Here is a 15,769-nt window from a genome sequence, read left to right as displayed (position 1 = left end):
TAATTAATCTACACATCTTTGTGTCATCCGCAAATTTACTAACATCACTACTAATTTCACTATTCAAGTCATTGATATATATTAGAAATAACAATGGCCCTAATACTGATCCCTGTGGCACCCCGCTAATTACATGACCCCACTTGGATTTCGAGCCGTTTATTACCACTCTCTGTCGCCTGTTACCAAGCCATGACCCTATCCAGCCTAACACCTTCCTATCCATCCTGTGTGCTGTAACCTTTCTCAGGAGCCTTTGATGGGATACCTTGTCAAATGCTTTACTAAAGTCCAGATATAAGATATCATAACTATCACCATTATCTACTGCCTCGTACACCTTACTGTAAAAAACAAGTTTGTCAGGCAAGACTTCCCCTTCGTGAAGGCATGCTGTGACTGATTTATCAAGTTATGTTTGTCTAAATGTTCCCTAATGTTCCTCGCTATTATTGACTCTAACATTTTACCTACAACTGAAGTTAAACTGACAGGTCTATAATTAGACGCTAAAGTTTTATCTCCTTTCTTAAAGATGGGTACTACATTAGCCTGCCTCCACGTTACTGCTACCTCACCCGACTCCAGTGATTTCCTAAAGACAGAAACTAACGGCTCACTAATAATCTTTTTACATTCCTTCAGTACTCTGGGATATATTTCATCAGGTACTGGTGACTTGAACTTTTTTTTGCCTATCTATCTCCTGTTCCACTATCTCCCTAGTTATGGAAATATCTGTCAGCTTCTCATTCTCATCTGCTCTAAACATCTGTTCACTATCTGGCATATCTTGCATGTTTTCCTGGGTGAAGAAAGTAAAAAAATAATCATTCAGAAGTTTACTTATCTCCTCCCCAGAACTAACCAGCTCCCCATCTGCTGCCTTTAATTGACCTACAGTATCCTTATTCTTCGTCCTGTATATCTGATAAAATCCCTTGGGGTCCGTCTTCGCCTGGCTGGCTACCTTTGATTCATAATTGTCCTTAGCTTTCCTCGTTAACTTCCTGACTGTTCTAACTAATTCATTATATTGTGTCATTAAAACTTCTTCACCTGCCCTTAATCTCTTATATATACTTCTCTTACGCCCTATATAATGCTTTAACCTAGCAGTCATCCAATTAGGGTCATTTTTTTTGTGATCTTATTGTTCTATATGGGATATTTGCTAACTGATCTGTATGAACTTTATCTACGAAATATTTATACAATTCATCTACATTTACTTCACCTAATCCCCACATCTCGTCCCCTACCATCCTCTCCACTCCCTCATCTACTCGCCCATCTACTTGTACCCATTGATACTTTAACATTTGTCACCAAGTTTTTAATCTTGCCAAATGCCTTCTTTGCAAGTACTATTCTCTTCTTTATATTCATCTCGCATTTCCCATCACATGTGATCGTGCCTCCCAGATAATTAAAGTTGTCTGTTTGTTTGAGGGGTTCTGCATCAAGTAATATATTTATTTGTTGCGGTTGCTCCTCTTTCGATACTACCATCACTTCCGTTTTCTTTTTGTTAATTGTTAGGCCTCTCTCTCTCTTTGGTTGATCTATTTAGTGTGTTAACCAGGTCTTGCAGTTTGTCTTCGGATTCCGCCAGCAGCACCGTATCGTCTGCATATCTTATGTTGTTGATGTTGGTGACTCCCACTTTTACTCCCTCCATATCTCTTAAATCCCTCATTATAATTTCACTGTAGTAGTTGAAGAGATCAGGGGACATCACACATCCCTGCCTCACGCCTCTCTTTATGCTCTGCGTCTCCGACTCTTTATCCCCTACTCGCACTGCTGTTTCTTGGTTCCAATATAAGTTATGTATTACTCGAAGATCTTTTCCATCTATTTCCAACCCTTCCACCATTCTCATAAGGTCTACATGTTTAACACGGTCGAACGCTTTCTCATAATCTACAAAAAACAAACATAAAGATCTTTCTTCACTTCTATTAATCTTTCCATCAACATCCTCAGAATGAAGATCGCATTCCTCGTACCTTTCTCTTTGATGAAACCACACTGTTCATTTCCAATCGCAGGGAGTATTTTATTCCTCATTCTAACTAGAACCACTCGTAAAATTATTTTTGTTACCTGACTCATGATACTAATTGTGCGATGTTTATTGCACTCCAGAGTTCCCGGTATCTTGGGCAAAGTATTAAAAGTTGATTTATACATCTGTGCTACTCTCTCCCTCTCCTCATATATTTTCCTAGCAATATCAGTTAACAGGTCTAACCCATATTCATCCAATGCTTCCAACATCTCCCCCGCTATCCCATCATCTCCTGTTGCCTTTCCTTTTTCATTTTCTTTAAAGCTTCCCGCACTTCTGCCTTCATTATCGGTGAACCCTCCCCATTGTTGTTCACATCAAGGGTTCCTGCCCTATCGCCATTGAATAATTCACCAATGTACATAAGAACATAAGAAATAAGGGAAGCTGCAAGAAACGACCAGGCTTACACGTGGCAGTCCCTGTATGAAATATACCTACGTATTTCCATCTATTATCCCCATCCATAAACTTGTCTAATCTTCTCTTAAAGCTCTCTAGTGTCCTAGCACTAACAACATGATTACTGAGTCGATTCCACTCATGTACCACTCTATTTGAGAACCAATGTTTTCCTATCTCCTTCCTAAACCTAATTTTTTTCAAGTTTGAACCCGTTATTTCTTGTTCTACCCTGGTTGCTGATCCTAAGAATTTTGCTTACATCCCCCTTGTTATAACCCTTATACCACTTAAAGACTTCTATCAGGCCCCCTCTTAATCTACGTCTCTCCAAAGAATGTAAATGTACTCTGTCCACCTTTCCAAAATTTCATCTGATTCCATCAAAACTGTTCTATCCCTCTTTTTTTTCAATCCAGTGCTAGTTGTTGTTTTCTTTTTGTATGTTATCTCCTTCACTTTTTCATACATCAGCTGTTGGTCCCTTTTACCCAGTTCTTCTATCTCTTCGCAGTTGTCGTTCATCCATATTTCCTTTACCTCAATATATTTTCGATGAATTTGTCTGTTTAGTACATTATACTGTTCCTCATTTCGTCCTTTAAGCTGTCTTCTTTCATCCATCATGTCAAAAATCTCCTCTGTCATCCAAGGTTTCCTTGCTCTTCTCTCTCTCTCTCTCTCTGGGATTAAATTGTCTGTTTAGTACATTATACTGTTCCTCATTTCGTCCTTTAAGCTGTCTTCTTTCATCCATCATGTCAAAAATCTCCTCTGTCATCCAAGGTTTCCTTGCTCTTCTCTCTCTCTCTCTCTCTGGGATTAAATTGTTTCCCTCTTTGATAGCATTTTCTAAATTATTCCATTTTTGTTCTGCCGTCTGTTCTCCTGTGCATTTATGTTTCAGCTGTTCATACTTGTTTCGTACTCTTAATGGATACTTATTCCTTACTCCCTCTGTTTTTAACAGTTGCAGGTCTCGTCTTGGTTTCCTTTCATTAATCCTTATCTTCTTAGGCTTTACCTGTACAGTAGCCAACACTGGTACGTAGTCACTATTGCAATCAGCTCCTAGGTACGTCTTAATTTGTTGGATTGAGTTTTTAAATCTCTCGTTTATTGTTATATAATCTATCTGGTTTCTAACTCTGTCACTAGGACTTTTCCATGTCCAGAGATATCTTGGATGATGCCTGAACCACGTGTTTGCAATTACTTGTTCATTCTCTAAACACCAGTCCACAAACCTATCACCTCTCTAATTTCTTTGTCCCAATCCATATGGACCTACAATGTACCCCGTTCTTCCTAGTCCAACTTTACCATTAAGGTCACCCATCATTATTATAACCTCATGTTCTTTGCATTGTTCTCTTGCTTGATTTACTTCGAAATAGAATTGGTGTACTTCCTCCTCGTCATGTTCAGATGTGGGTGCATATACTTGTATAATGCAAATGTTAAAAGGGACACCTTTTAAGCTCACCACAATAACTCTGTATGAGCCCAGTATCCAATTAGACATTTTTTCATCATTTTATCTAGCATCACCCCTACCCCTCTCTCAGCTATCTGACCTCCAAAGTAAATAAAACTTCCTCCTGTCCGTGTCTCAACACATCCAACTTTTGGCCATCTCACTTCACTGAGACCCAATACATTCACATTCAACCTCCCCATCTCATTCTCCACATTCTCTTTTCTTCCTGTTTTATACATTGTTCTAATGTTCCAAGTAGCGATCCTCATTTTACTTCTTTTCGGCTTCTTTGGTACAGTAGCTTGATGACGGTGGACTGTCGCCTGTACCGCGTGGCTGTTTCAAGCAGGTGAGATATACACACCATTCTCAATAGCTTGGGTTCCATTAACGCCGTTGTGGTGTATTCTTCTTTTTGACATATCCATGGTTTTTCTTGGAAATTATACATGGTGAGGTCTCCAGTTTTCTTCCATGCCATGGTAATAAGCCATGGACCTAGCTTTTGCCTCAAAAGGCTTACCTTACTAGGCAGCAGGTGGTTTGGAGTCAGAGTTTACCTTCTTCTAGCCTTTGCCTTAAGAGGCACACCCTACAAGGCAGCAGGGACAGGGGCTACAACTCCGGGTCAGACTGGACCTGGGAGTAATGACGATTAAAGGGTAGCTCCATTTTCCCTACAACTCTGAGAGTCCCCAATCAGAGCCTCACCACCGGATGCAGTTTATAGTCTCCCAAACTGTCGATACCTTATTTCTTATTCAAATTTTTATTTTTATTTTATTTATTTTTTTTTTGGGGGGAGGGATTTCATTTGTATATCCCAAAATGGCGATACCATTTATTTATTTATTTATTTTTCTACTCAAACTCGGTTTTCGGGTTTCATAAACATCTAAAAGAGCGATATCATGTTTCTCCTTCAAACTCACTTTTCGGGTTTTATCAATATTTCCCAAAATTGCAATACCCTGTTTCTAATTCAAACTCTTTTTTTTTTTCAGGTTTCATCAATATCTCCCAAAATGTTGATATCCTGTTTGTCATTCAGTCTCGGTTTTCGGGTTTCATCAGTATCTTCTGATAAGGCGATTCTCTGTTTCTCATTGAAACTCAGATTTCGGGATTCATCAGTACCTCCGAAAATGGTGATACTCTGTTTCTCTTTCAAATTCGGCTTTCAGGTTACATAAGCATCTCAAAAAATCGTGATACCCTGCTTGTCATTTCATCTCGGCCTTAGACTTTCATAAGCATCTCCCAGAAAGTCGATACCTTGTTTTTAATTCAAACTCGGTTTTCAGATTCATGAGATTCATCAGTATCTCCTAAAATGGCGATACCTAATTTCACATTCGAATTTGGTTTTGGGTTTCATCAGTATCTCTATCCATCAGTATCTTATTCAAACTCGGTTATCAGGCTTCTTTAGGATCTACCAAAATGACTATACCCTGTTTCTCATTTTAACTCAGTTTTCAGGTTTCATAAGTAGCTCCCAGAATGGCTATACCAAGTTTCTCATTCAAACTCGTTTTTCGAGTTTTATAATTATATCCCAGAATAGCGATACCATGTTTCTTTTTCAAACTCGGTTTTCAGGCTTCAGAAGTATAACTAAAAATCGTGATACATTTTTTTCTTATTTAATCTCGGTTTTAAGATTTCATCAGTATCTACCAAAATGGCGATACCCTCTTTTTCACAAAAACTCGGTTTTCAGGTTTCATAAGTATCTCCCATAAAGGTGATAATCTATTTCTCATTCAAACTCGGTTTTCAGGTTTATGAGTATCAAAAGTATCTCCCAAAAAGTCGATTTCCTATTTATCATTTAAACTCGGTTTTCGTGTTTAATAAGCATCTCCCAAAATGGTGATACCGCTTCTTATTCAAACTCTCTTCATGGGGTTCATAAGTATCTCTTAAAATGGCGATACCCTGTTTTTCATTCAAACTCGTTTTTAGGGTTTATGGGTTTCATTAGTATCTCCAAAAATAGCGATACCCTGTTTTTCATTCAAACTCATTTTTAGGGTTTATGGGTTTCATTAGTATCTCCAAAAATGGTAATACCCTGTTTCTCATTTAAATTCGGTTATCGGATTTCATAAGTATCTCTTAAAATGGCGATACCCTGTTTCTCATTCTAATTCGGTTTTCGGGTTATGGATTTCATCAGTATCTTCATAAGCATCTCCCAGAATGGCATACACAATAACACAATAACACATAACACAGCCACCACTCTATAAAGTATTGACACAACAACAAATTAAAAAAAAAAATATCGGCACCCAAAAACAGGCAAATCTGTACAGACATTCGCACCAAAGAACAAAACAAAATAATCAACAAATACCAAATAACAGAATAATCAACATAAAATCCCAGAAATAATGAAAATAAGGAATAAGGAGTCTGCAAAAAAAATCGACATTCAAAAGCCAAAACAAGACCAAAACTCACAAAGCTGGCATAAAAAAAAAATCAATTAAAAATAGAATGACAAAAAAAAAAGACCTAAACAAAACGCAAACAACAACAAATAAGGAAAATAGCAAAATGACAATACAGCGGCGACCAAGATGAAGATCCTGGTCTTTCCCAAACAAACAAAGTATGTATGTGGACACAAGAGCTAGATAGAGACTAGGAGATATAGAAACAGACTGGGTAAAGAGTCAGAGGGGGATGTTTAGCAAGGCTGTTTTTTGTCACCAACCCTTTTTAGCTTGTACACAGAGGAGTTAGCACCCAGAATGAGAAGAATAAATGTGGGGTTGAGTGTGGGGAATGTTAAGATGTGTGTGCTTTTTTTATCCAGATGATGTAGTGGTTATGACTGAATCGGCAGATGAGCTTCAAAGTTTGTTTGATATTGTAGATGGGTATGGAAGGGACTTTGGTGTGAGATTTAGCAGTGAGAGAAGCAAGCACATGATTGTGAATAAGTTACAGGATGAGAAAAATTAAGTTTGGAGACCGACAGGGAATGAGCTGCAACAGACAGATGATTACAAGTAGCTGTGTGCGTGGATGAGTCCGAATGGCTGTATGAAGGTAAATAATGAAAAGATGAGCATTCTGGACGGGTGGATGGGTCGTCTAGGAAGTGCAGCAAGGATGAGAGCGAGTAAAAATGACGCGCTACGAGAAGTTAGGAAGAGCGTGGCTGTTCCGAGCATTGTGTATGTTATGGATGTGATTGTGTGGAATGAGAATGTACTGATAAATTTAAAAGTAAGACAGAGTACAGTAGCAAGAATGGCACTGAATGCACCAAGGTATGCTGCGGTAGAGGCTTTGAGAGGGGAAAATAAGAAGGAGTACTTTTAGAGAGAGTCATGCAAAAGCAGCCTTGAGGTACAAAGGTAGATTAGAGCGAATGGATGATGAGAGACTAGTGAGAAAAGGTGTTTCTGTGGAATGTTAGGAACACCAGGTGGGGGAAGAAGTGTGTTAAGATGTTAGTAAAGAGTAGCATGGAAACTAGCTGGGCTTTTCAGCGGTTTGAAGGGAGGCATGTTGAGATTGACTGGAGTATGATTGTCAGAAATGAGAGGGCTTAGTATGGGATGTAAGAAAGTGGAAAATTGAGAGTAGTGAAGTATGTGGGATTGAGTTAAATGAAGAGTAAGATGGAACAAAAGAGTACTTAGGAGTGGTATAGAGAGAAAGAGGCCACAATGTATGAAAAGTGGTATGAGGGAAGCCTGAGTGGTGATCATCTCATCCGAGCGAGGGCGCAGTGTATGGTTGTGAACGTAAGGAGTTACAGATGGTCCGAGTCCCATAGCAAAGTGTGCCATGGGAGAGGATGTGACAGTGGAGAAGATGGTGCTGAACTGTGTAAAGTATGCCACAGACAGATATGAGATGATGCAAGTGGTGCTGAGTGAAATGGGGAATGCTAGAGTGAAGAAGACAAAAAGGGAATAGATGGTGTTGCTGCTGGGACTGTGTGGGAGACAATGAAAGGATGATTGAGGCTATGGAAGAGTTCCTGGAGAACAAGTAACGCTCTAGATATGGGAACCAGTGTTGTGATTGATGCTGTATGACTCTACATGCCGTTTTCTGTTTATCGTTCATTGTTTTACCCACAGGAGTGCCGATGTAAAGGACTGGCTTGTAAGAAATCCTGAGCCTTCTGTAAGATCAAGACCAAGATCAAGATAGGGCCTTCCGTAGGTCCGCTTTCTGAAGCACAGAGTCAACATGTCTCCTCTAATTTAAAACGTAAGCTCTGTGTGGCGTACTTCCTAGAAATGCACAAGGGACTTTTCATGTCTTTTAGGGTTCCTTCTATTTCTTCATTGCCATGATACACTGGCAGCACTGCCAGAGTCCATCTCTGTCTAAGCACCTCCTCCCTTGTCTGGTGTGGTCTGCCACCACCACGCTGGTTTACCTGTGACTCCTACAACTGCTTCTCTAAAAGTGTGCCTCTGTGTCGCTCACATCTACAGCACCTCACGCTGAAGCATTCCCTCGCCTCTCCCCTCTAGACAAGCTAGTACTGTGCAGCCTTTCTGCACCGCACTTCCACTACATTCATAAGGATCTGCTTCAAGTGAGATGGGCTTTCAAGGAGGTTTTGACGCTTCTAGTGACAGATTAACTTTTTTTTTTTACATTATTTACAGGAGAAACACTGTAAAAATCCAGCCAATCGCTAACAGAGTTGGTGAGGGCAGAGGCTTTCACAATACTGGCACTGTCATTGCTTCAACTAACTGTCTACTGCCCCAGTCATATTCTCCTCTGCTGTCTTCCTCACCATCTTGCTGCCTCACCTATGTCATTCTTCATCAAGTCTAGTTTCTCCTTTCTTTTGCACCGTTCCTTATCTTTCCTGGAAGGCAAATTTCCGTCAACACTAAGTATCTTTTTTAACCCAGCTCTGCTATCCTGTGGTGCTTCTATCACTTATGTACTTAATACACAGAGGGGTAGCTCAAACATTGCTACAACGTAAATCCCTTTGCTCCTCCTCTCACAAAATTTTACGTTTGACTAATTTCATTATGTTGTTATTCATCAGCCACCTAAACAAGCGGTGCAACCATTACATTTGTCACTCTTATGGCTTTGCAATTATCTAGATCCTCCCTGCTTTTTTTTTTTCCAGTTCTGAAGCACATCCCTTTTTTTCTGTTCCCTCAACAATGATAGTAATGCCTGACAGTTTTAAGCGCAGTGCATCCCATCAGTGGCATTGGTGCAGTCACCCCTTCCATCAACGCAGTCTTCGAGGAGATCGACGCAGAGTGACGGTAACTAAAGCAAACTTACAAAGTCTTGTTCACATTTTTTTTTTTTTATATTGCATTTTTCTATTGCATTTAATCGTGGCACGCCTCAGGATGGAGTGCACCCTCCCTGCACATATGCTACCATGCATAGCCGCCTCCTCCTCTCCATGAAGCACCTCCTGCACCGCTGGCCTCTCCGTCGACAACTTCTTCCATACATTAGGTTAACAATAACAATTTTAGTTATAATTATAATATTATTGACAATAATATTATTATTAATAAAATTATTGATGGAAATAAAGAAAGTAATGATTATAGGTAATAAGAATGATAATTAAAATGACATTAATGAAAATTAAATCAATTATTATGTTGGTAATAATAATAATAATAATAATAATAATAATAATAATAATAATAATAATATAATAATAATAATAATAATAATATGTTGGCGTGGTATCCGGGCGGGTGGTGAAGCCTAGTGGAGCAAGGGTGGAGGTGATGTATGATGAGAGGAGTTTGCTTCCTTTTTGCATCCGTGTTTTTTTTTTCTTTCTTTTTTTTTGTTTATATATATATATATATATATATATATATATATATATATATATATATATATATATATATATATATATATATATATATATATATATATTCTGGTTTACTACTGCACTTAGTGAGAAATGGTGACATGGGCTTGCGAGGGTTATATATGCAAATGCATGCTTTCACTATATTTAAACATAAGTGCATATTTGTCACTTTCTTTTCTTTAACACGACATATTTTTTGAGTTTTTATGCGTTTATGATGGGTATTCTACACACGTAATAGTATTCTTAATCATAATTTCTTGTAATTGTCATAGTGAGCAATTTAAAACAGGTTTTGAGCAGGATTAGGGTGCACACTTCGTAAGCGTTAGTCGTACACTCAGTTTATACGGTGTAAGGAAGTGTATTGGTACCTTATACACCAAAAACTTATCTGCTTGTTTTCTTTCCATGTTCTATAAATAGCACATTACCACTTACAGTTAATGTAAGGAATGTACCGGTGGTTTTCTGTCTTGTTAAGGATTATGTTGGTACAGTGCTTCATAGAAAAGTGCCACTCATCCACAACTTTTATGTAAAAGTAAGTCTTTGTAGTTATTACACTACTGTACAAAACTTATGTCATTTCCCTGTAGATTTTCTTCGTATTTTATTCCAGTATACTCAAGCCCACGGGTGATTTCTTTAATTGATTTACAGGCCTCACGTACACTTTTTTCTTTGTCAGTGTCGTACTGTATTTGCAATGATCAGTGAACTGCTGGCTGATGCAGATTTAGTGTTCTCTTGGGGACTTATTGTCTGCATGCTGACAGGTTGGATCAGCAAAGGAGTCGACACCACACAGCTGACACTGTCTGTCAGATGAAGGAAGGAGACAGCAAGCGAGGGGTTGAGGCTTCAGGGAGTTTTGACTCGTTAAGCAATTAATGTTCTTCTTTAGAGTAGAAACACTTGAAAAAAAAAGTAATTTCAGTTCAGAATTCCCATGAGATGAAAGTACAAAAAAACATATAGAAGGCTTTGTGTTAACACTAATTGTAGATGCAGTTATGGTAGAATATTTGCGGGATAGAGAAGCTGTGTTTAAAAGAAGCTACATGTTAAGTGTCTTGTTGGGGTGCCGTGCTTCTACGTCGCACGACCTTGCTGCGCCCCTGATCTATAAAGACTGGCTTTTGTGGGTTCAAGGAAAAGCTTTGATTTTGTTTTTTTCTAATTTTTACTTTATATATATATATATATATATATATATATATATATATATATATATATATATATATATATATATATATATATATATATATATATATATATATATATATATATATATATATATATATATATATATATATATATATATATATATATATATATATACCCTCAAGCAATCATATGTAACTTCCGATAATAACGAAAAAAATATTGTTTCATCTCTCTTTAGATAAATTCCATTAAGAATCTCGAACACTTCCCATTACACTTCCGATTCAAATCACTTGACATGTTTAATATTCAATGATAAATCACATTCTACACAAACCTCGCAACTAACATTCAATGAGGAACACATCCTACACCTACCCAATCCCTCTCTGTCAATATATAACACCAACATTTTACTATGGCTGCATTACAACTGTCTGGCTCTACTTACTGGTACTGAGACAGGCGGCTTGCCCATCTTGACCCTCTTTGGTCTGACAGCTCTGTCTAGCTTATCTCTCTGTCTGCTTCTTTCTATTCCCTTTTTCTACACCTCATAATATACACGTGAGGTTAGAGCGACTTTTTGCCCCAAGAAGGCTTCCATTGCTGTAAGGTTTATTTTCCAATACTTCAGTCACACAATTCATTTTCCTATATCTTTCAATAAGGTTGATTTTCAAGTAACTATATTTATCTTCCCATACTTCGATCATACAGTTTATATTTCCTTGACTTTCAATAAGGTTTATTCTCGAGTACCTTTGGAAATCGCATATTTTAATCAGGAACAAGGAGGCGGTGACTCCTGTGGTGTGCCTTCTGTCTGTGTTGTCCACGTCATCTGATCCCGATGACTTCTGCTCTCCTCGTGTACTAATTCAGTGATACCTGGGTATCTCTTCTTGTAATCTTGTATTAACCTCCGGCTATGTTAGTCTAGTGATGACTCACCGCATCTCTTCGGTGGTCACATCACGTCTCTTATCTATCAGGGTGGTGATAGCTTCTTGGTATACGCTTTCGTTTTTATCATCGTCTTCCCTCATTTATTCTTTCTATTTCTTATTTTTTTTTTTTTATTTCTTAATATATTCATTCTTGTTTCATTTTTCTCTCTTGTTACATGTTTCATTTTTTCTTGTTTTTTTTGCGTTACAAAATGCCTCCTTCCTTATGCTCGCGCGTTCTCCCGCGACTGGTAACTTAGCTAGGTGTTCGTTCCCTCATCCGTGGATGTGGTGCAGGGTGGGAGTTTGGAAGGCCCGCTTCATGCTCCCGAAACCAGGGGAGCCATCGGAACGGCCCTCATCCACGCCCACGAACACCAGGGTGATCCCAACAGCCAGCATTGTCAACAGCCAGTCGTACCTGTCCATGTCCTGTGTAGCTGATACTTTTATCAGGAAGTGCATGTTATTTCTACATTGTGTAGAGACAAAGGTACCCATCCATAACTCCTGGGAAGGCATATATTAACAGAATTCATAGCTTCCGAGTTTAGAAATAGAGCCTTTGTGGTGAAAACAAAATATAAAATTCAATATCTTGACCAGGAAGAAGAGATATCAACAATCAACCATATTTTTCTATAATAGTTATATCGTAAGGCAGGAAAATCAGTTCTGAGTATTTTCAATATGACTACAAGTCTGATGCAGTCAGAAAACACTTATATTTAAAAAGAAATAATGGAAGGGGGGTCATCCTGCGGACATCAGGTGTCGGCAGGAATCTCATCTCTTAGAGGAATAAACATTTCATTATGTGTTTAAATAATGTGCAGAAGGAGCAACAATAATGATCTAAAAGCATGTACCTTCATCATGGTTTTTAATCACATCATAAGATCAATATAAACTGCTGCAATGGACGTAATAGCCAACTGGACAACATCAGAGTCTTATATATAAGTAATGACTTCCCTTTATCCATAGACACAAATATTTTCATCTTATTTATATCCTCTCAATCATTTTAAGTAGCAAATTTTGACATTTTAGCACAAGATGAACTATCGTTAATATCTTAAGCATATCACTGATTGGAAATTTAACATTAACTTTTCCTTGCTCGCTTTTTGAAAATACAACACTGAAGCAATTATGCATGAAATTATCTGAGTCTGCGTTGCGTGCAATGCTTTTTTTTTCTTTTCCTTTTCTTCAATTGAGTATTTTTCTTTTCTATCTCGGATAATAAAGATCATAATATATGTTTAAAAAGCCGTGATGTTTAAATGTGGTTCTTAGCTCTTGTTACAAAGAAATTACATTCGATCTAACTTGACATGAGTTTGGTCTGTATCTGATCAAGACTATCTATACCGTGACATTCCTGGTTTTTTATCATGGGTTCATATAATCTTCATATACAAGGCACAAAATGTTCCACTTATCAGCCTCTTGGATTGAGGTGTCACGCTCAGTCCTTGTACTCGTATATCAGGGAAGTAATCACCCTATAGCAAAGCTTACAATCTGATAAGGAAACACCATTAGCTATGTACTTCTGTTTAGACCTGAAGTGTTGCTCATCATTAATCACTCACATCCTGCTCACAACCAGATGAATATAACGTTTTGAAATATGCTCATCTTGTCGTCTGACTCATCATTCTTCTCATCGTGATCATCTTCATTGAAGTATCTTCTCTACTGCTAACTGTGATGTTCTTCAACAATTTAGTTTCCCTTGATTCACCTTAAAGCTCTTCTGTAGCTCTCATTTCTCTGTGTGGTGGTGTCAGTTTAATCTGTAGGCAGTGTTTCATATCCCTCGTGCTAACATACCTTATCTTCACTCTACCCCACTGATCGTTGTCTGTTCATCCTTAGCTACCAAGGAATATAATATCTATCATAGACTCTTTTACTAATTTAGTTGTCATCTCTCGACGAAATCATTGCATTACGCTTCCTTTTCTCATGCAGTATCATAAAGAACTGTCGAGGATACACTTAAACATTTCCATGTGAACCGTTATACCTCCTCCACACTATTCACAATATAGCGCGCCATGTATTCGTGTACTGCGTTTATCTGCAATGCTTTTCAGCTTATTAATCATATAACTTAGCAAACACATATTAAAAGACTATCAACAGTTATATAGTTAATCAGTTTTTCTTTTTGGTATTCCAGCAATTTTTCTTTTGCATTTTCAATCGATTCTTTGTGGATTCCATGTTCTTTTTTTTCTTTTCGGCTTTAATATTTTTATTTTCTTCGTGGCTCTCATTTGTTTTGTTCCTTGTTTTAATGTTTACTTCTCTTTGTGGTTACAAAACATTTTTCCTCTCTTCTTTTTGGTTACAGTATATATATTTTTCTTTTTTGTGTGTGTGTTTTTGTAGTTACAATACATTTTTAGTTTTTCTTTATTGGTAGAATACATTTTTTTTTTTTTTTTGTTCTTTGAGGTTACAGTACATTATTATTATTATTTATTTTTTCAATGTTGGCCCGTTTTACATAATTACAAATTCTTGCTTATGTATATGCTCAAGCTTTTCCACATCTGGGTACTTGTCGAAGCGAAGCATCTGGGGCGTCCTCCATCCTTCTGAATCGACTAATCCATGACAGGATTTGCAAAAAAAAAAAAAAAAAAAAAAAAAAATATATATATATATATATATATATATATATATATATATATATATATATATATATATATATATATATATATATATATATATATATATATATATATATATATATATATATATATATATATATATATATATAAAATAAAATAAAATAAAAAATAAATACTTCTACCTTTCTCCTTTTCTCTCTGAACAAAAAAAAAAGACACCTAGATGGAGTAACTTCTACACTGCCATGGCCCTAGGCCAGAAGGAAGAGTGCAAGTTCGCTAGACACAAGCTAGACGTATACAAGGGTCATTTACCATAATCTGATTCGTCTGTTTCCGAGAACTATATAATGCAGTTATATTTTTTAACATTTAAATCTATCTAACCCATCTTGTACATAGTCACCTTCAAGTCAATCGCTTCAGTAAGCCACACGTTTTTTTTTTTTTTTTTTTTTTTTACGTACCTCATATTTGATAGCCATAATTATCCTCTTCAATATTTTATATTCCTTATCCTCACCTCATAACCTTCTCAACTTTAGTTCTACATATCGATTATATATCGATCATTCTTAATAGAAATTTCAATATATTTTCATCGATATGTCTTACACAATTCTCTATGCATAATGATTTCATTTGTTTCAAAATATGATTCGGTCAACAGTATATATACATTTTGTTTTCAACATTTTTTTTTTTTCTCATCAGTTTACATCTCACATCTCCATCATATGGCTTTTTTTTTTTCAGCTAGCCATTTATATATTTCTTTTTTTTTGTACTCTCAGTTCAACATTTCCTAGTCTACTTATTTCACCATATCTACATGCATTGATCGATATTTCACTATACACATAATTACCAATATACTCCCTTCAACACTTCCTGCATGCTTCAGTTAAGATTTCAACGTACTCGCGATTACCATGATACTCATTTTATTTTTTCTTCACTATTTCTGTATACTCACAATTACCAATATTTTAGTCTTTCTCCACCATTTTTATATGTTCTCAGTTATTGATATACTCACTTATCTCTTTCTTTATTATTTCAATATAATCACGATTACCAATATACTAATTTCATTATTTCTTCATGCTTCACTCTATATTTCAACATACAATACTCATGATTATCAACATTTCTTCATGCATATATATATATATATATATATAT

The 15,769-nt window shown here is 36.8% G+C and overlaps 1 long non-coding RNA gene across 1 annotated transcript in view; it reads left to right on the top strand.

Annotated features, from left to right (window-relative positions):
• Positions 1-15,769, top strand: part of LOC135108578 (uncharacterized) — a 63,200-nt gene that overhangs the window by 36,001 nt on the left and 11,430 nt on the right. The window contains exons 2-3 of the long non-coding RNA XR_010272354.1: positions 8,066-8,198; positions 9,091-9,235. This is a non-coding gene — a long non-coding RNA (uncharacterized LOC135108578). The remainder of the gene's footprint in view (positions 1-8,065; positions 8,199-9,090; positions 9,236-15,769) is intronic.

Source organism: Scylla paramamosain, chromosome 17 (assembly GCF_035594125.1).
Source record: "Scylla paramamosain isolate STU-SP2022 chromosome 17, ASM3559412v1, whole genome shotgun sequence".
In the NCBI taxonomy this organism is placed as follows: domain Eukaryota; kingdom Metazoa; phylum Arthropoda; class Malacostraca; order Decapoda; family Portunidae; genus Scylla; species Scylla paramamosain.
Note: the sequence above shows the minus strand (reverse complement) of the source record. Positions and strands in the feature narration are given on the sequence as shown.